Source organism: Equus przewalskii, unplaced genomic scaffold (assembly GCF_037783145.1).
Source record: "Equus przewalskii isolate Varuska unplaced genomic scaffold, EquPr2 ChrUn-13, whole genome shotgun sequence".
In the NCBI taxonomy this organism is placed as follows: Eukaryota; Metazoa; Chordata; class Mammalia; order Perissodactyla; family Equidae; genus Equus; species Equus przewalskii.
The window spans coordinates 3161660-3181443 of record NW_027228750.1 but is presented as its reverse complement, the minus strand read 5'-3'; the positions used below and the strand labels follow the sequence as shown (position 1 = coordinate 3181443).

The 19784-nt window shown below is 43.9% G+C and overlaps 1 long non-coding RNA gene across 1 annotated transcript in view; it reads right to left on the bottom strand.

Moving 5' to 3' along the window:
* Positions 1–19784, bottom strand: part of LOC103557243 (uncharacterized) — an 84171-nt gene that overhangs the window by 50981 nt on the left and 13406 nt on the right. The window contains exon 4 of the long non-coding RNA XR_546417.2: positions 18984–19123. This is a non-coding gene — a long non-coding RNA (uncharacterized lncRNA). The remainder of the gene's footprint in view (positions 1–18983; positions 19124–19784) is intronic.

Genomic DNA, 19784 nt, shown 5'->3' with positions numbered 1-19784 from the left:
GTTGAGAAGATAATTTTAATTACCAAAATATCATCTCCCTCAGTCTTATTCTTCATCTTAGTCCTATTCTGTCCACCTAACTGTATTCAGATTAAGTATAAATTTCAGAGAGATTTAAATTCATTTTTTTTTGATAATTCCATCCTTTCCAGAACTATCCTAATGAGAAGTCCTATATTTGATTTTTCTTAGAAAAAGTTTTGATAGTCAATGGAGTTGAAATTGCTTAGAGCAAATGGATTGTTTTAGAACTGAAAATGACTTCAGAATTTCACAAAAATATGTTTGGCAGAAATCGACTCTGTCCAAATAAGAGTTTGATTTTAATGTCAGTCAGCACCCCCTGTGGCACTTCTGTCAGGGGCATCAGTCAGCCCCTTCCCCTCTTATCTCGACGTAGACCCACCGTCTCTTCCTGTCCCAGTTAACTGCCTCTCGATGGTCTCCTTGCCTCCCCAGTCCCCATCCAACCCATGTTCCATGCTGAGGCCACAGGTCTGATCTCGACACTCATCTATATTCAGGATATGGTTTTAAATATCAGACACTGTCTCTAGAATTTTCTCATTATTTCCTAAGTATGTATTGTCTCTCTATCAATACTGAAAGCTCCTGAGGATTAGAACCCTTTCATATATTGTGGCATATTTTCCCCCATCCTTGTTTCCTGCCTTTTCCAGCACCTGGCCCCAAACACTGTGTGTTCACAGTGCACTCAATAAATACCAGTTGAATTGAATTCTCTAAACCATACTAATTATTCATTCAGCTCAAGTCCCTGCGTCTATGTAGAATGATGGATTTCCAGACACCAGGACTGAGGGTCAATTCAAATCTCCTGAGAGCCCATTGGGTTCACAGTTGCACAGCACCCTCCCTCTCCGCACTGGTAAATGGGGGCACAGGATTACACCGCCCAGGCTTGCTAGGCAGCTGCCTTGCATTTTATCCCCAGAATTAGTCCTAGTGGCAGTCATGAAAATAAACCCACTTTTTTCTAAATTCTGTCAACAAAAGGGCCAATGAATGTCAAATTAATGACTCATTGAAAGTCCACTACATCCTGTTTCTGACTTCTTGGAGGAAATAGACCCCAAGATTTCCGAGAACACTCTTAGCAATTTCTCCACTAAGCACTCCTTTCAGATGTTTGCAAGAGTGACAATGCCTCCCTTATTATAAGTCAAAGACTCTCGAAGACATTCTGGTAGGTGAGATTTAAACATCGTCATAGTTTATTTCTAGTTTAAAGTGAAAAGGGTGAGCGGACAGGAGTAATGCCGTGGGTCTCACCTTTTTGCTTGCTGTTATGTAGCTTGATCTTGCAGGTACAAACAAGAAGGACTTACTGCCTAACAGGAGAAGACACTTCTAATTGTTGGGATCAATTTCAATACATCATTACATAAACTGGCAAAACGGCAGTGCCGTGTGTACTGAGAATACAAAAGTAATAGGAAAAACGCACAAGTCGCGACATATATAAATGCTGCCACTGAAATGTGCTCAGTGAATCACTATGTGCTGCAGGGACTTGCAGGAATTTCTTAGAAGATGCCAGAATCTTTCCAGGGTTGGGTAATTCCATAAAAATTGTCTGACCCAATTAAGGTATATTCTTTAAACTGAGGACTTTTCAGCATTGTTTGTAAGGCTGTGGGCTGTGAGGACCAAATTTGAGTTTCTCATAGCCAAGTTTGAGACAGGATGTTTGTACAAATAAATCAAATGAGACAAGAAATCACTTTGAGAGGAGCTGATAAAAAGATCCCCTTAGCTAAGTATCTCTGCAATATTACATGGCCATACAAGCTTGCATCTCTTACTAATATTTTCAATAAATTTAGTAAAATCATTGTGGCGGTATACAGTAATGATGGCACTGAGCTCATAACTGCAGAGTGTCGGAGACGAAACTGAAACTAGCGTGGAATCAATATGAAAAATAAGTTAGATTTACTGTTTTGAAGCTGAATGCACTTCTATCAGAGACAAGAACTAAGTTATATGAAACTTTGCAAAAGGTCATAAATTAAAACATTGTAATATCAAAAGTTACCATACAATTAAAATGTATTTTCTCCCAAATAGTGGAGACTCCTTACGAGGAGTCCACTTATTCAGGCTCTCCATGTAGAATAATAACCAATTAAAGAATGACACAGTTATTAGATACTGGAAATGATTCAGTTTTGAAACACTCACAAGACACTCCATTCCCTTTTCAAGCTTCTAGAACAGTTATTTAAGGAGCATTGTTAGATTTAAAGCAAGGTGTTTTTTAAAAACTTACGCTTTGTAATTTCTATTCTGTGTAATTAGGATTTTTTCAATGTCATGCCCTCAGAACCAAACACAACAACCAATTGGCTAACATGAGATTCAAGCTGTCATCCATAACCTCTGATTTAAAGTTACAGTGTTCATTAAAACAGCCCCATTTTTGACTGATTGATTTAATAATAAATAAACGGTATAAACTTGAATTTTAAAAATGTAAATGGATAAAATATTAGGGATTCTGACCAAGAATTTAAATTAGTTAAAAAATACTTATTGCTAAAAAGGACATTTTGAAAACAGTGAAATAAACTTTAGTTACGAAGTCTTCGGGATTTTAGGACACTGACTGTATCATATTGGGCGCTTCATGTGTAAATAATTGTCATTTAATAGGTAGATCTGCAGAATTCTAAAACTGCATGATAAAATGACGTTCATCATTTACAGAACATTTTATATTTGCTAGGACACTTCCATATTCCTCGTCTCACATAATCGTCAGCACAGTCCTATGATATAGAAAATAGACTTTGAGGGCTAGGTGGACAACGTGCCACTGTGCCAAGGATTTGTGTTGAGTCACTTCAGAGCAGATGGTCAGACACCAGTGGATTTAGGGAGGGAAGACAGGGACAAATGGAGAGTGGACAATGGTAACTGAGTCAATGGGCTCCCTGGGTTTTGCACAGAATCATTCCTTGAGGGCTACAGTGTGGGCAAGTAAGGAAAGGAGAAAATAGGTGAATCATTCTTCATCCTCCAGCCCTGGAGGGAGTGGCTGTGAACGAAAGCAAAGCAGAGACATACGGACGAAAGCTGCCGGAGTCGCCCACTGGGGAACCCACTCAACGCTGGTTACACTGATGTGGTTTCTCTTGGTAAGGGGCCCATCAAAGGGTTTTACCCAGAGCTGGGGAGGCTGTACGACCTCTTGCTGATAAGCACACATGAAGAGTGGCTAAGACAAACTATGTGAAGGAAATGTTTTAAAACTCCTTGGAGTAGAACATATTTATTTAATGCAAAAACACTGCAGGAGAGGCTGAGTGAGAAGTAAAGGCTGAAGTCTAAAGGGGAGAAAACTCAGTAGGCAAAAATCACAAAACTTTAAACAATCAACACCATTTCCTGAGCACCCATTTCTATGTATAATATCCTTCAAACTTTCCATTAGCCCTATGGAAAAAGTAAGCCTCAGATGGTCTCAGTTTCTCTCCCAATGTCACATGACCACTGAGGTGCCCTGTGTGAGATTTGAACTCGGATCTCATGACTGACTTTCATTCCAGGCAGGGTCTTTCCAATTCACTCAGCACTTTTCTAACAGGTTATATGAATATTTGTAAAGTCTTTTAATGCCTGTGCAGAAAAGAGTTAACATAGCAGCCTAAGACTGCTATCCCTGGAAAGACCTGCTTTGCAAGGTGGGCTGTTGACTGGGATCTGGGAATTTGAACGGTAAACAGTCCCCCAGGCTGATATAAACCTTTCCCTAACTGATAAGGGTGGTTCACTGTGCCTCAACTGTTTATATAAACAATGTGGCTTGTGCTGAACACCTGCCTTCCTTCTGGGAGTCTGGAATTGCTCTAGGCACTAGGCAGAGGGTGTCTACATGACCAGCCCCCAATAAGAACCTTGAACACAGAGCCTCTAAGGAGTTTCCCCGGTAGATAACATTTCACATGTGTTGTCAAAGTCATTGCTGGAAGAATTAAAAGTGTTTTGTGTGACTCCACTGGGAGAGGACTCTCAGAAGTTTGTGCCTGGTGTCCTCTGGGCTTTGCCCATGCTCCTTTTCCCTTTGCTGACTTGACTTTGCATCCTTTAACTGTAATAAATCATAGCCATGAGTACAACTATATCCTGAATCCTATGAGTCCTCCTATCAAATCACCAAATGTGGGGGTGGTCTTGGGGACCCCCAACATGATGCCTCAAAAATAGCACAAATAATAGTGATGGCTTTCAAGTCATTGGAATTCTATGTTTTCATATTTAATTATTGATTCACTTCATACTGGTACAGGCTACTAAAACTCAACAGATGTTAAAAGGCTTTCAGTAAAGAAGGGCAGTCTCTTGCTTCCCTCTTTTCTATACCCGTAGTTGTATTCCCTATGGGGAACCATTTCCAACTCTTTCAGACATTTCTTCTGATATTTATATCCATATTGATATACATCTTATACCTAATATTTTTGGATTTTTCAAGTTTGGGTATTATCTATGGCCTTCCTACTGTGGAGAATGAGGATTTAACTATCTTACAACCACCTCCCCCTCCAACACACCCACACAAGCTTTCTTCTCACTCCATCCTTGTAGTACGGTTTTCAGCATGATTTTTGGTTTAAAAAATCAATATTCAGTGTCTACATTATTATGACCACCTATTATTCATACCTGAGCCACAAATTGTACTGTGATTAATTTCCTTTCTTACATTGCTTTTTAAAAAGTGTCCTGGAAATTATTACTGTGTATTTTTATTTGCTCTATAACTAACTTCCTCTAAACTCTCCGGCAAAGTTTTAAAACTCCTTTTGGCAAGGTAAACATGTAAGGTAACCTATCATTTTCATTTCCTTTTTTGAGACATCCCTTTGGAGTTCTCTATCCTCCTCTCCTGCTGTATAGGTGTCCTCTGAGACTTCTCCTTGCTTCTCTCCTATGTTGGATACCTTGTTTCACAGCTTTCATATTTTCCTGCTTCTTGGTTTGATGAAGCACGTTCCCCAGTAGCCTCCTAGGAATGGCATAAGGGAGCAAAATGTATGAGACTCGATGTCTGAAAACGTGTTTATCCTGCCCTCACACTTGATTGATAGTTTGGCTGGGGATAGAATTCCACGTTGTTAATCATTCTCCCCAGAAGTGTGAAGGCATTCCTCCACTGTATTCTAGCTTCTAGTGTTGTTGATTAGAAGTCTACCAGCTTTCTGATTTTAGGATCCTATCTTTCACCAGATTGTTTAAAAGTTCTCAATGATGTGTCTTTGTGTCATTGTTCTGGGAGCTCAGAGGGTCCTTTTCAACAGGAAAACTCATGTCCTTCAGGCCCAGGAGATTTTCTTGAAAAATTTCTTATTTCATTTTCTATGTTGTCTCTTTCTAGAACGCCTATTAGTATAATTACATGTCTTGCATTGTTGCTCTAATTTTTGTATTTTTCCATATCTTTGTCTTTTTAGTTAATTTCTAGGGGATTTCCTCCACTTTATCTTCCAATCTTCTGTTGAGCTTTTAATTTGATTATCATAATTATAATTTCCAAGGTCTCTTTTCCATTTTCCAAATGCTCATTTTATGTTTTTTTTCCCTTTTGGATACAATATCTCATGCCTCAGATGATATTAAAACTAGGATGTTTTCTTTTAATTTTTTTTTTCTGCTTCTTTGTTACCAAAATTTTGTTACGAAAACTGTCTTTCATGGTGAAAACTTTCCACAGACACCTGGTAATTCTTAGCTGTCCATTAACATTTATGACTAAGAAACAAAAAGCTGATTATGTGCACAAGTAGAGTTTGCTGACCAACGGGCTTCACTGAAGGGCTGGGAGGTGGGGGCTGGCCATTTGGTTGTATAACCTCAAAGTGTCAGTGTTGTAAGTCTTTTCTCTTGGGTCGGTCAGTTTCTTTATGGAGGAATCCTCCTGCCTGAGGGATATAATCCTGGAGGCTAGTGTTTCAAGAGTCAAAGAAGGAAGGAAACTGTGAATCTCATCTTCAAATATGATGAAGATTTTCACTTAATCCCCATTTTTAAATGCGTGCAACTATATCAAACGACAGAAACCAGAGCAGCAATTGGAACAGAGGGAAATTTAATGTAAAGAAATATTAGCTGGTAAAAAGTGGTTAACTACTAAAGGAAAAAAAAAGGGCCTCTAAAAGCTCCAGAAGTAGCAAAAAAAGAACAAAAAAAGCAGTTAGGACTTTTCGGCCGTTTAGACTGAGGGAGAGTGGGTCACAAAGGAAATGGGACTAAGAACTAAGGGATGCACGCTGCTGCCTGCTCCCCATCACACAATCGAGGCCGAGAGTAGATCTCCTCAAAGAGAACATAGCTGCTACAGGCACATGCAGCCTACACGGGGCAAAGAGACCTGCCAGAGGGCAGCTGCCAGAGATGATCTGTACAAGTGGCCTACCACCGCACAGGGTGTAAATGGGCAGAACTGCTGTGGAAATGGCCATCAGGTGGGGAGACTACCTCCCGAGGGCCTAGCTGGAGCTGCCATGGAAGTGGCTGCCCGGCAGACAGAGAGCATGGGCTGAGTGTGGCTGGAGCTGGTCATGAGGGTTGCTGAGGCAAGCACCACCAGGCCTCCCACCTCAATCCACTGACTCCCTCACTGAAGGAAACAGTAGGAGAAGCAGAACCAGAAGGGAAGTGAGTACTTTCCTGCTTCATCACCTTGTAGTGTCACTCTAGAACCTTCTATTGACAAAGCCTAATATCAAGCCAGTCAGCAAAGAAGAAATGTTCATAGGGTCCAGCTCCAGTATCAAGGCAAAGCAGGATGCATTTGGAAGTAAGAGGCAATAAACTGATAATAGGCACACCTCCCCTTCACTGACCTGGTATCCCTGAGTTTAAGCCTCTTTGTCAGTTTCTTGAGCATAAATCTGTCTCCTGGTGGAACAGGGGAAGAGACCTGCACTCTGGCTGCTACTTACATGGACTGTGAATCGATGCTCCTTTTTTCGGCCCCACTCCACATCCCCAAGTTCAGAGACTTCTGGTACCTCTGATCTCCGAGCCTCTATGAGGCCCATTTGAACAAACTGGTTCTCGTTCTCGCTTCCCCCACTGCACATGGAGATGGCTGCTTCTTCCACACTGCTACATCATTTACCACTCGTCCATCCACTTTACAACTTCCAAAATTTTGTTTACATCTCTCTCCTAGTGTCATCTTTTCTCCTGTTTTTCTTTGTTCTTGTGGATTTATGACTTTCACAAAAATCCATTTACTGTCACTTTATTGGAATTTCAGGTGAGATGAAGACAACTATGTCCTTCAATTCCCTATGTTTAACTCACCAACCTTTTATTGAAAGTTTAAATATTTATTTACAAATTATAGAAAACTAGTTAGATTAAGCAGTGATTAATAAGAAACAATTTTGAATGTGGAAGGGTGTGTAATTTACATCCATGGGTATGGAATTCTTCAAACCTTACTCTGTAACTGTTGGAGACTGGTCGTGGGAACACAAGCATCAAAATCAACTTACGGTATTTGTTGAAAATGCAGATTCTTGAGCCCCCCCCGGATTTTACGCATCAGGCTCTGCGGTTTAGGCCAACTAGTCGGCATTTTAAACACGTTTCTCAGATGATTAACAACTCAAGTTTTGTGTTATTAATCAGTGACAGAATATTTTGATTTGGCATTTTGGTGAAAACCTACATTTTATTAGGAAAAAGATCATTAAAAATGACTCTCACATAAGTAACGTCATTTGTTTGCTTGCTTTTTAGCCCTACCTGCTTAAGCCTAGCTAGTTGGCCTAAATAGCCATAAATGAAAGTACCATCGTCCATGTGTTATTCCCTACCCTAAAGTGAAGGAAAAGAGTCTAAGAATTCATAGATTCCTATGATTAGCTCCACAGATTCAGACACAGGCAAGTGACAACGAATGTTACTGCCTCCATTTGACTGTGGATCAAAATGAAGGCCCTGATGAGCTAAACCAATTATGCAAAGTGAAACTCTGCATTAGTCTTTTGTTCCATTCCTAATCTCTAGCTGACTGTAAAGTGGGAAATCAACCTTCAGCAGTTCCAGGAAGGCCCGAAGCAGGTAACGAACAGCAGCATCCACCTTCTACCCTCGAGGCCTTAGCCGCACAGCGGCAGGTTTTGCTCTGTAGCAAAGTATTTTGTGCTCAAGATTATTTCCTTTTCTTTTAAAACAATAACATTAATGTTCTTTCTCCTTATGAAAGTAATATATGCTAACTGAAGAAAACAGAAAATTGAGAAGAAAATAAAATTTACTGTAATCCCAGAAATACACAGTGTTAATACATTTGTATATTTCTGTCTAGTCTTTTCTTCTGCATTTATGTGTTTTACATGGTTGAGATAAGGCCTTTAGCTAGTTGTGTACCCTGCTTTTTTTCACTTAACATTTCATGAGCGTGTCTCCAAGTAACTAAAGTTCTTCGTGCACACTTTTAAAGGTTGTGTAACATTAGTTGTACGTTCATTTAGCCACTCCCCAATTGATGGATCTTGACATTGTTTCCAACTTTTTGCTGTTACAAATAACATGATATGCAGCTTTATAGATAAATTTTGGCCCATATTTTCTAGCTTCTTCCTAAGGATACTTTCCTAGAGCTAATGGATATTTTAAGGCTCTAGATAGTTGTTACTCGATTTTCCCAAAAAGTCGTCTCAATACATACTTGTACCAACAAGAAATGAGAGTGCTCCTTCCACTGAAGTTTCAACGGGTCTGGATCTTATAAATAGTTTAATCAAAATGATACATGTGTGTTGTTTTCAAAATAAATATTATCAAAAGACACAATAAAAAACACTAGTCCCCTGACTCATTATGCTCTGCCTCCTGTCCACAGCCCAGAGGCAACCCACTCTTAACTTTTTAACTATTATTTTAGATGCTCATCACCAATAATATGTTTATTCTACAATTTTGAAATTGTAGACGTTATCTACTCACTTACTGCTGCGACAGATCAGGCTTTAGCTCCCTTACACTCACCCTCTCATCCCCAGTTTACATTGCCACATCCTCCCATCAACTTAGACTACTGTGTTTAGTTTAACCGATAATATATCAACAATTAATTATGAAGTAATATAACAATATCTCACTGTGATTGTCATTAATGTATTTATTAATAATTATTGTTATGATTAACATAAGAATAAATTATAACTGCTATTCAACACAGATCCACATTGTGTACTAATATTATGTTTACATTCCTGTCACTTTTTGTTTGGGCTGGCATTTCTAATCGCCCTTTTCTTCTTGCATTATCTTCTTTTGTCACCGTTCACATTTTCTTTAAATGCACCATTATATCAGATATTCTATTCAGTTCCTCATTTTCCTGAAGATCTCTCTGCCAAAGTTCTTCATGTTCCTGCTTCCAGATGGATCAGGAATCGTATTGTTCTGTAAACAGACTGCTGATGACTCCTCTGGTTTTTCATTCTCCAACCGTCTTCTGCCCTCTTTGGTGCCTGCAGTCTCCAAGCTTGAGGAGCTGCGGGCCCAGCCAGCCTCACCTGTTCTGCATCCCACGGTGGCTCTGTGGGCACACTGGGCTGTTTCCTCCAGCCTGCTCCATCAAACACCACTCTTCAAAAATTTTGTTGGGATTCCTCACCCTCAGATAGCCCTTATCCCAATGCTCCCGGGAACATTTGGTGATATCTGCAGACATTTTTGGTTGTCACAACCAGGAAGAAAGGCTGCTACCAGCATCCAGTGGGTAGAGACCAGGGATGCTGCTAAACATGCTACAACGCACAGGACAGCTCCCACAACAAGGAATTATCTATCATGTTAGCAGCCTCTCAGGAGGGAGAGGACATCAATGTATATATTTAAAACGACCTCTTTATATCACTCAGTCTCTTGGACACTCACTTTCTTCGTTCATAACATGGAATTGACACTTAGGACTACTTTAGGATTATTAAGACTGAATGAGATAATGTATGAACAGGGTTCAAGGCATAAAAGTTCTTCAAACTAGTCAGAAGTTAAATTTTTTTTTAATTTTTGATAATTTGACAGATTTAAAAATGTTATCATGTTTAAATTTACAGTTCTTTCTATGGGTGAGGCTGAAATATTTTCATAAGCTACTTTTGCAATTTGCATTCATTCTGTTGTAATTGTTTAAACCCTTTATTAAAATTCATCAATGTTGTAGATTTATTATAACTCAAGTGCTCTGGCCCCACCAGCTTGTGACTGTAAAATAAAGTTACATTTACTTTAATACCCAGATTATCACTCTTAACTGCTGCATCCCAAATTAATAAGAAATTCACTGTTTTCCAGAGTTGCTCTTTCCAAGTATTACCGAGTCTCCTGAGTTAAATGCCTGTCCTCGTCACTTACTGCCCCCTGCTGGGAGAGCAGGAACTTGCATTCACCCCACACGGGAGGGGCTGCGCTCCATGGCTTTCTGTGGTTGTTCTCTCTGCACTCCCTCCTGATGGCCCCACCTGCTGGTCTCACATGCCTCCCACGCCACCATTCCATCCGTGGTGGCGGTCACTGGTGTGCAAGACAACATAATGAAGCTCAGCGGTCCTGCAAATATGGAACCCAGCTGGATACCTCCCTCTACCTCCCCAGCGCCTCTTGTTTCTACTGCCTCTGCTGCAGGAATTAGCCACTGTCTTGGGTGAAGATGGATCCCCTACATATGATGAAGACCTCAGACTTCAAGTCAATGAGGATTGTCTCACAATGAAACTGCCGGAAGTCCAAGTGAGTCAGCTCTTTAGTGATATACGTATACTTAGTGGTTTCCTATACAACATGTGTTGAGCGCTTACTGTGTACCAGATATGGCGCTCAGTACTTTACATGAATTATTTCATATTTATTTCCAATAACAATTTAGGAGTTACGCAATTATTATTATAATTCCCATTTAGAGATGAGGTTTAGACAGAGGTGGGTAATTTGCTGAAAGACATAGAGCCACAAATCAAATGTAGAACTGTCAGTCCTCAAAGCCCACCGTCTGCACAATGAAGGCATTATTTTTTTCAATATGCACTTACATTTCCTTCAGTGTATACTTGGACAGGCGCGGTAACATCTAGTGCAGATCCTCTCCTCCTTGAAGGGACATTGACCCTCAGGAGCCACCATAGTTAGTTCCTTTACTCTGGCCTCAGTCAGAGCCACCCAAGTCCATGGACACATGTTTATATTTTTGAACTTCACAGTGGGTGTGGTGGAGGGAGAGGCCAAGGTCCCAATCCTCTTCTCCCAAGAGAAGACTCTCCCCTACTTAATAAATCCCATACCTAAATTAACAGATCCAGAGACAGGCGGAAGGGAGGCCCAAGTGCCCGTGGATATGTTGGGGAAGGACGGCATTTAACTGCTCTTCCCAATGGTGTCTAAGCCCCAGCCCTCACTAAGCCAATCATGTCGCATTACAGAAAGTCACTAACACTTTGTGCCTGTGTGTTGCTTTTTAAAATTGGTGTTCTATTGTTTGTCAAGGGGTTATGATTTCCAAATGTCACTATTCCTGGGGAAGGAGCAGGGAACAGACAAGCTCAACGGGCTCCATCTCTGTCTTAGTTTGCTGTTCTAGCATCTTCAGTGTGATAGACCTGGGATGAGGACAGAATCCAAATCAAAAAAGAAAGACAAAAGAAGCCAAGAATATCTCAACAGAACCTGTACACTTCTCCCTGCTCTCCCATGGCAACCCTTGACTTTCCACCCTCCTGATTCCTGGGACCCCGATCATGCATCTTGTTCCCAACTCCTTCATTGATAGTGTTACAGGCTGAATATTTGTCTTCCTCCAAAATTCAGATGTTGAAATCTGCTCCCCAGTGTGATGGTATTTGGAGGCGGGGCCTTTGGGAGGTAGTTAGGTCATGAGGGCGGAGCCCTCATGAATGGGATGAGTGCCCTTATAAGAAAAGCCCAGGGAGCTAGCTCACTCTCTTTCACCATGTGAGGATGCTGTGAGAAGTTTGCCGTCTGCACCCTGGGAGAGGGCTCTCCCCAGAACTGACCATGCTGGCACCCTGATCGTGAACTTCCAGCCTCCAGAACTGTGAGAAATAAATTCTTGTTGTTTATAAGCTACCTAGTCTATGTACTTGGTTAAAGCAGCCCAAGCCGACTCAGGGAACACTATCTAGCAGAAGGAGTTAGGAAAGTGGTTTCCCTGGTTTTTACATCTGTGACCAAATGGAGGCGTGGATTAGGCTTTCGATACGGATCAGGTTATCAGCTCACCTCACCAACCTTGCAATTGAAGTCCTGGGACCTGGAAAATTGGGCAAAGGAAGAGGTAATCTCAGGGCCCTTAAAATCACTGGTTAAGGGTGGAGGGTCTGGAGCAGTTTGAATCCTGGCTGTGTTTGTTAGCTCGAGCCTGGATCTGGGCGGGTGACTTCACTCTCTCTCACCTGGGATGGTAATAATACCCAGCGCACAGGGGTGCTGTGAGGGTTGAATGCAGGAACACATGCGGAGCGCTTAGCACGGCACCCGGCCATCACTTGGCTGCTGCGATTTACTCCTGCGTTCCCAGCATCTGGCGCAGCTCCCGGCCCCAGGAGGTGCAATACATTCTTGTCACTAATGTCACCATTATCTCCACTGGCTGAGGCCTGTTTTGTGAGGTCCCTGTGAAGAATCTCCAGGGCTGAGGCCTGTGTCTTGCCCTCACAGAAAAGTACAAAAGCCCAGATCTTGATCACCTATTTCCACATTTCAATCTAAGTTTGGCTCAGCAGAGAAAATGCTCTGTAAGTTTCAGGCTTATCTAATAATAGACTTTAATGTGATTATAAGAATCCCTACCCTTTTAAAGTTTGTGTCTAAACTCACGACTTAATTAGGTCTTGTATCTCATTTTCTCTTAGAAGCAAAAACCCCAAGTCAGAGGCAGGGGATGTCGGTAAGAGGCCCCCTTCAAAGTGAGAGGGCACTACCGGCTCACAGGTGTGTCTGAGGCACGTCTGAGTTAGCGCAAACAATGAAGCTATTCCAACACACGAACACCGGCACTTTGCTGCATTCAGGGTTAAGTTGCAATTGGCCAGAATTGGTTGTATTTCTATTTAACATGGACATATGAGTAAACCAATGTTCTACATTCAATTTATAATTATTATTCTAAGCCACTGTTATGAACTCATTTTTTACTAAAATGAGTAAAAAATAGAAAGGGTAAACTTTTTGTCCCAGTAAGACTGACTTCACATTTTTAAATACGAAAAGAGGTCTATCTAATTGTAAGTCACTGTAGACGGTGGCAATGTATGTCACATCTTTGTGCCCCCATGGCTTCTGGCCTGGGGTCTGGTATGTAACAAGCATTCAATACATTTGATCCTTGACTTGCTCTCTCTTTCTGTCTGGTCCACATTATCGATCACTAAGATCCCCAAGCTTAGAGCAGAGACATGGAGGAGACCCTGAAGCAACAGATGAGAGCAGCAGGCCAGGGTGGCAGAAGCGCTGTGGCATTAGGAGAGAGAGACTGCACTGTGGTCCCACGTGGCGTGGGGGCCCTTCATAGAGATTGCTGAGCCTCCTTCTACGTTGCAGCCACGTAAGTCTGCATCCTAAAGACTAAAAAGTATTTGAGTTCGCATCTTACCTTCCTCATCAGACACTGAGATTCTTAATCAGAGATTATGCTTAAGTGCCTTCCATCAGCTGCACCCATCCTATCCCTTGCAGGGAATAGTTGCTTAATAAAGCAATGTTCATTGATTATCTTAAAGGATGGATGAAAAAGTGATTGACTTGAGAACTCACTGCCTGTTCCCTCTGCCTCTGCCTTCCCCGGGTCCTCACAGCTGTGTGCGCCCATGTTGTCACCTACCAGCCCATTCTGCCCTGAGCCAATTCCTGACTCATTCCCACATGTCAGAGACCTCAGCGCTCTATCTGCCTCCTGAGCCAGGCATCAGGGAGGCACTCACCTCCTCAGACCTCATCTCCGAAGCAGGCATTGTTCCTGTGTTCTCCCCTGCCTGCTCCCCGGCGGTCCCTCCTTGACTTCTCGGCTGCCTGTGAGCAGCCTGGGTCCATCTCCCCCTGCTCCACACTGAGCCCAGGCCTGAGCTCCCACTGCCTCTGAGGAGGAAGTCTCTCCGCACACCTGTCCACCTCCCCATGACTCCACCCCGTGGAAGCTCAGAGAACAGTCCACAATGTGGAACTTGGTCCTTAGACCTGACTGGTTACACCTCTTGGTGCCCTGATCCTGTCCAGAAGCAAAGCACAGGCTGCAGACCCTCGGTGCCCTATTCTACTGTATGTCCCATACATGCTCAGACCTCTGGATGTCACCTGCCTGCCCATCTACCTGACCCTGAGGATTGACGGCCATAGCATCTCTGGTCTAGCTTCTGTTCTTCCTGATGGAAACCCTGAGTCTAACTATTTCCCGGCCGTGACTGAACTCACCCCCACTTCAGGCGTTGTGACCTCCTTACTTACTCACTTCCCTATCCCTGCCACCCGGCCGTGTCCCCAGCCCTGGTCCTAGGTCCTGGCCTCTTCCCTGCTCTGTCCCGTCCTCCTCCAGTCGCCCTTCCTGACTGAGCCTCAAGTTCCGATGTGGATAATAGTTCAGTTAAGGGGATTCTGAGGGGCCTGAACAGCCAGGCCCAGAGAGTGTGCCTTCACAGATTAAGGCGTGAAACCCAGATTGGGATTGAAGGGACCAGGTCTTCTTCATTTTTGTAACCTGAGTCCTTTGTGCATTCACTGGATAAATTACTATTTATTTGATGAGTGAGTATACAAACAAATGAACAAGCAAACCTGAGCTCCCTGTAGAAGTCCACCAGACTCCCTCTCCTTGGCCCTGGCCAGTTTAACATTCTCATCAGTGGCTGCATTTTATGACCTCCCAATAAATGGTGCCGTGGAGAATATGATTACCAAATTGCAAATGACAGAATGTGAATTTATTGATACCATATTTCACTAATTCTAGGAGGCACATTTTAGCATGTCTAAAATCAGATGCATCACACAATCAATTGCATGTCATAATTAAATTGGCAATATCTCTTCTTCGTGGTAAATCTTTTAAAAACGGTCTATCTTACAATTAAAAGAGTCTTGTATTTGATGAAATACAGTATATTGGCTGATGTAATCCAAATCAAAGTCCATCAACAGGATAGAACAAATGGGAGTGACTCTAACAAGATGGAATTTTGTAGTGATAAACAATATAGTCCTGCACTTAAGTTCAAAAAATCAATTGCGCAAGTTAAAAGATGACAACTTGGCTGAAATTCAGTTCCTGTCACAGCGGCAGGAACCGGCTCGAGTAGACCACCTCAGAGAATCAAGAGCAGTGTTGCTGCCCAGCAAGCTAAGGCAACTGTAGGCTGCGTTCATAGAAATAAAGTGGCCTGGGGCCGGCCTGGTGGTGCAGTGGTTAAGTTCGCACGTTCTGCTTCTCAGCGGCCCGGGGTTCGCCGTTTCGGATCCCGGGTGCAGACATGGCACCGATTGGCACGCCATGCTGTGGTAGGCATCCCACATACAAAGTAGAGGAAGACGGGCACGGATGTTAGCTCAGGGCCAGCCTTCCTCAGCAAAAAGAGGAGGACTGGTAGTAGTTAGCTCAGGGCCAATCTTCCTCAAAAAAAAAAAAAGAAATAAAGTGTCACAAAACAAGCAGAAATAGCTCATTGTAATTTTCTTTGGTCAGATTGAGTTTGAAATATTTTATTGCCATATTTTAAGAGGCACGTTAACAAACTGGAGTGTACGCTGTTATTGCAATTGTACTTTGGAGTTAAGACCTAGATCGACATTAAGAGATGACTTTATAAGAAACAGCTTGAGTAAGGCTGTTATTAAACCTAGTGTAAGAAAATCGTTGGGTGCATTTTTCTTTAGGAAGACTCGGAAAATTTCTTTCATTTCCAGATCCAGGAATAGCTGTGTTTCCTGTTTGCTCTATGGATGCTGATTTGTGTAACTGTGCATGTGTAACTTTCCCTTTTTGACTTGGTTGCCAGTAAGCTCAAAGGCAAATTTAGGGCCTACATCCAGCCCAGTTCAGAGCACTGAATGGTGCATATCTGTGTGCTATGTTCACTTGGGGCCAATGTTTCCTGTATTTATTTTCTGTCCATTCCCTCATTGCATGTATAATCCTGCCTATCATTTATGCTTTGCTGGACTTGACTTTCCTTCAAGTCTCTTTTGGAAGAAATTGGGGCTATGAATGAATAAACAACAAAATAAGCAAAAAACAGATGCATCCTCAGAGAAGAGCAACTGGGAAGGCAGGTGGTCAGGAAGTTGTTCCCCAGAGACAGGAGTGAAGGAACTGGAACTATCTGGAAAGCAGAAGATTTGCTGGGAAAGAAGAGCAATCCTAAAAATGTTTATGGGCCTTGCATATTGGAAAGTGATCGAATTTATTCTGCGTGACTCTAAGATGGAAAAATCAGTAGAAGTTAGAGGGAGACAGATTTTTTTCTTGGTATAAAAGAAAAACTTACTAAAAATAACCCCAAATTCACAATGGCTGCATTGTGAGTAATGTGCTCCCTGTTCATGGAAGCGCTCAAGTCGACGCTGGACGGCCACCTGTCAAGGATGGGAAGGATGGGATTCCCAAAGGAGCTCGGAAGTCCCATCTGCCAGTGAGTCAGCGCCTTGAGAAATGGAGAGGGAAGGGGGAGCCACCTGCCAATGGACGGGCTCAGCCAAGAACCTTGCCCTTTGAGACGGGGTTCAGGGAGGCAAGGCCTCTAGGGAGAGGCCACTTCCTAGGGCGGCTGTCTGCTGCCCCACAGGAACATTCTTCCAAGCACACTGAAATCCGCACAGGCTCCCGAGTGCTCTCCGCTGTCTTCTCACAGGGTCTCAAGGGGCACAAGAATGCGGCACTCTCAAGTCCCGAGGGGTCTTTTATATTCCCTTTCCTCTGCTCTAATTCCATCCTTCACTCTGATTGGCCGACAATTACCTCATTGTGCCCTCACTTGTTAGAAATCACAGCTGCCCTCTCCACCCCTCCCTCCTTTCCTCTTACTCCAAAACGACTGAGAGTGTTTCCCTGGCTGTGTATTCCCCCTCTCAAGTTCACAACTCCCCACTGTCCTCGACCTGATGTCCCAGGGCTCTCGGCGGCTCTGTCCTGACTTCATTAGCCATGCAGATTTATGCGGGGCTTCTCATCCTCACGGTCTTCCCTGCGATGCTAATATCCAATGTTTCCCTTCTCTCAACTCTGCTTTTAGCCGATCTTATTCCAAACTGCCTCCCTCAGACAGACCCTCTCTCCCAGAGTGGTAGGGGCAGCCGGGTGGGGCCACCACAGGACAGTCCTGTGGACAGCTGGAGCTGGTCCAGGGAACAGGAAAGGCCCCAGCCCGCCTGCGAGGAGGGAGGGGGGCGGCCAGCTGCTGGAGATTCAGCTGAAAGTAGGAGAAGAAGAATGAGAAAGCCCCACCAGCAGAGGCTAAAAACAGACCTGGACACCTCCGAAGGTTCCAGAGATTAGCACTCCCTTCCTCCTTCTCCATCCTGCCATCTCTCCGAAACAGCTGAACTGCAAATCACACAGCCCTGTGTAGCTTCTTTTCCTGTCAAGGCCACTCAGAATGTTCCTCTCAATTTGATTTTGACAGACACAAGGGAGAGGGAGGGCGGGGAGCCCAGGTGTGACCTGTCCTCCCTTGGCCCACCACGAAGGGCGAAGGGCGGCCGGGGCCAGGCCAGCAGGATCTACAGCTTTGGGGTAATTTACAGCCTGAGACCTCAGAAGGCTGGAACCAAGCCAAGGCCGTAAACTTTGTTCAAAGTGCCATTTGATAGTTTACGGCAAAGGGCAGACGCCACTTCCTGGCCCTGGGCCTGGCGATTCATTACCAGCGGCCCAGCCGCTGCTCTCTGCAGAATGTTCACAGGCGTGTGGGGTGGAACCCCAAATGGTAAGCAGACAGGTCCTCACACCCTTGCATCCTTATGTGCCTAGGTCCTCACACACATGGGCCTTCACACGCCCATGTCCTTGCACACCCAGGTCCTCACATACCTGGGTGCTCACACGCCCGAGTCCTTACATGCCGAGCTGTTAGGCACACACACAGAGGACAGGGTCGCAGAGTAGGCACATAAAGCCATATCAGAGGAGGCCTTCAGGAAGGGTGAGGGGCCTTCCCGACCCTCGTTTTGTCTACTGGGGAAATGGTATGCAAATGAACTTCAACAGCAGCCTTGTAGGAAAAAGACCACAAAATAAGAGAAGATGAGGAGGGAGGGGACAGGCATTTGTGGCAGTGAATGGAAGAATCGTATGCCAGGGTGACAAAAAAGTAAGTGCTTTGCTAGCATTTGTCTAAACAAAAGTGCCACATTTCTATTGACAAACAAGTCATGGAACGTATCCTGACCCCCTTTGACTGCAGGGAACTTGTTTTTCTCCCACTTTTCCCCCCACATATTCCTGGGAATTCTTCCCTGGTTGGCGCTGCCGCCTTGGCCAGCCTGACACCGTCCCTCCAGCCAGGCACAGGCCCTTCCCTGGATTCCCCACGGTGACAGCAAAAACCAGACTGTAACACTGAACAAGCTTCTCTCCGAAAGCCGAAGCTAAGGGCATCACAGCACATCCAGAAACCCAACATGAACCTCCATGCTAGAAGCAGGGGAGTCTCCCTACTGGACGCACCCTGCCCCCCTTCCAGCCTGCTGGACTCAGGAAATAGCCCGCCTTTCTCTCCCCACATCAGAGCTTTGAAAGCACTTACCGCCCACCTTGAGCCTGTCACCCTGCACCCCTCACAAAGTTTGGGCTCGACTTCCTAAGGCTCAGGGAAAGGAGACTGCGGTTCTGCTGCTCCCACTCCAGGCCTCGTTTCCTGCCTCAGAAGTTTTCTCTTCCCAGGGTGATTGACAGTGGGATGGTTCACTCCTTCAGGACCTTGGGGATGACTCACCCAACATCGTGGCCTCTGGGTCACTTCCAACAACCTTTTCCTCCACTCCACTTCAGCCACAGGTTCCTGTAGCCAGCTCTGACTTTGTTATCACCAAGAACTGCACCAGCGTTGAAATCTCCCTTTCAAAAATCCCAACTCTGTTGTGAAAAGAAATGGAGCAACCTTAAAAGCATGTTACTAAGTGAAAGAAACCAATCCAAAAGGGCTACATACTGCGTGATCCCAAGTATATGACATTCCAAAAGGCAAAACTACCAAGACAGTAAAAAGATCAGTGGTTGGTGAGGGGTTGTGGGGAGGGAGGCAGGAATGGGCAGAGCACTGAGGATTTTTAGGGCAGTGAAAATACCCTGTATGCTACCATCATGATGGACACATGGCATCATATATCAGTCCAAACCCAGAGAACGTACAACACGGGGAGTGAACCCTAATGTAAACTACGGATAAAGATGTGTCAGTGTAGGTTCACCAATTGCAACAAATGTACCAGTTTGGTGGGCATGTTAGTAATGCGGGAGACTGTGCAAGTGTGGGGGCAGGGGGTATATTGGAAATCTCTGTCCTTTCACCCCGTTTTGCTGTGGATCTAAAACTGCTCTAAAAAAGTCTATAAAAAAAAATATCCCCACTACCTTCCCGTCCTTCCAGTTCACCTGCTCCGGTACCCTCTTGGCTGCGATTCTTTGATTACATTGAGGCTCATCAAGTCTCGCTCTTCAGCAGCCCTGCCTGTCTTCACTGCTCTCCTCCTCCAACTTAGAGCCCAGGGCCCATCCTGATAAACCCTCCCTCACA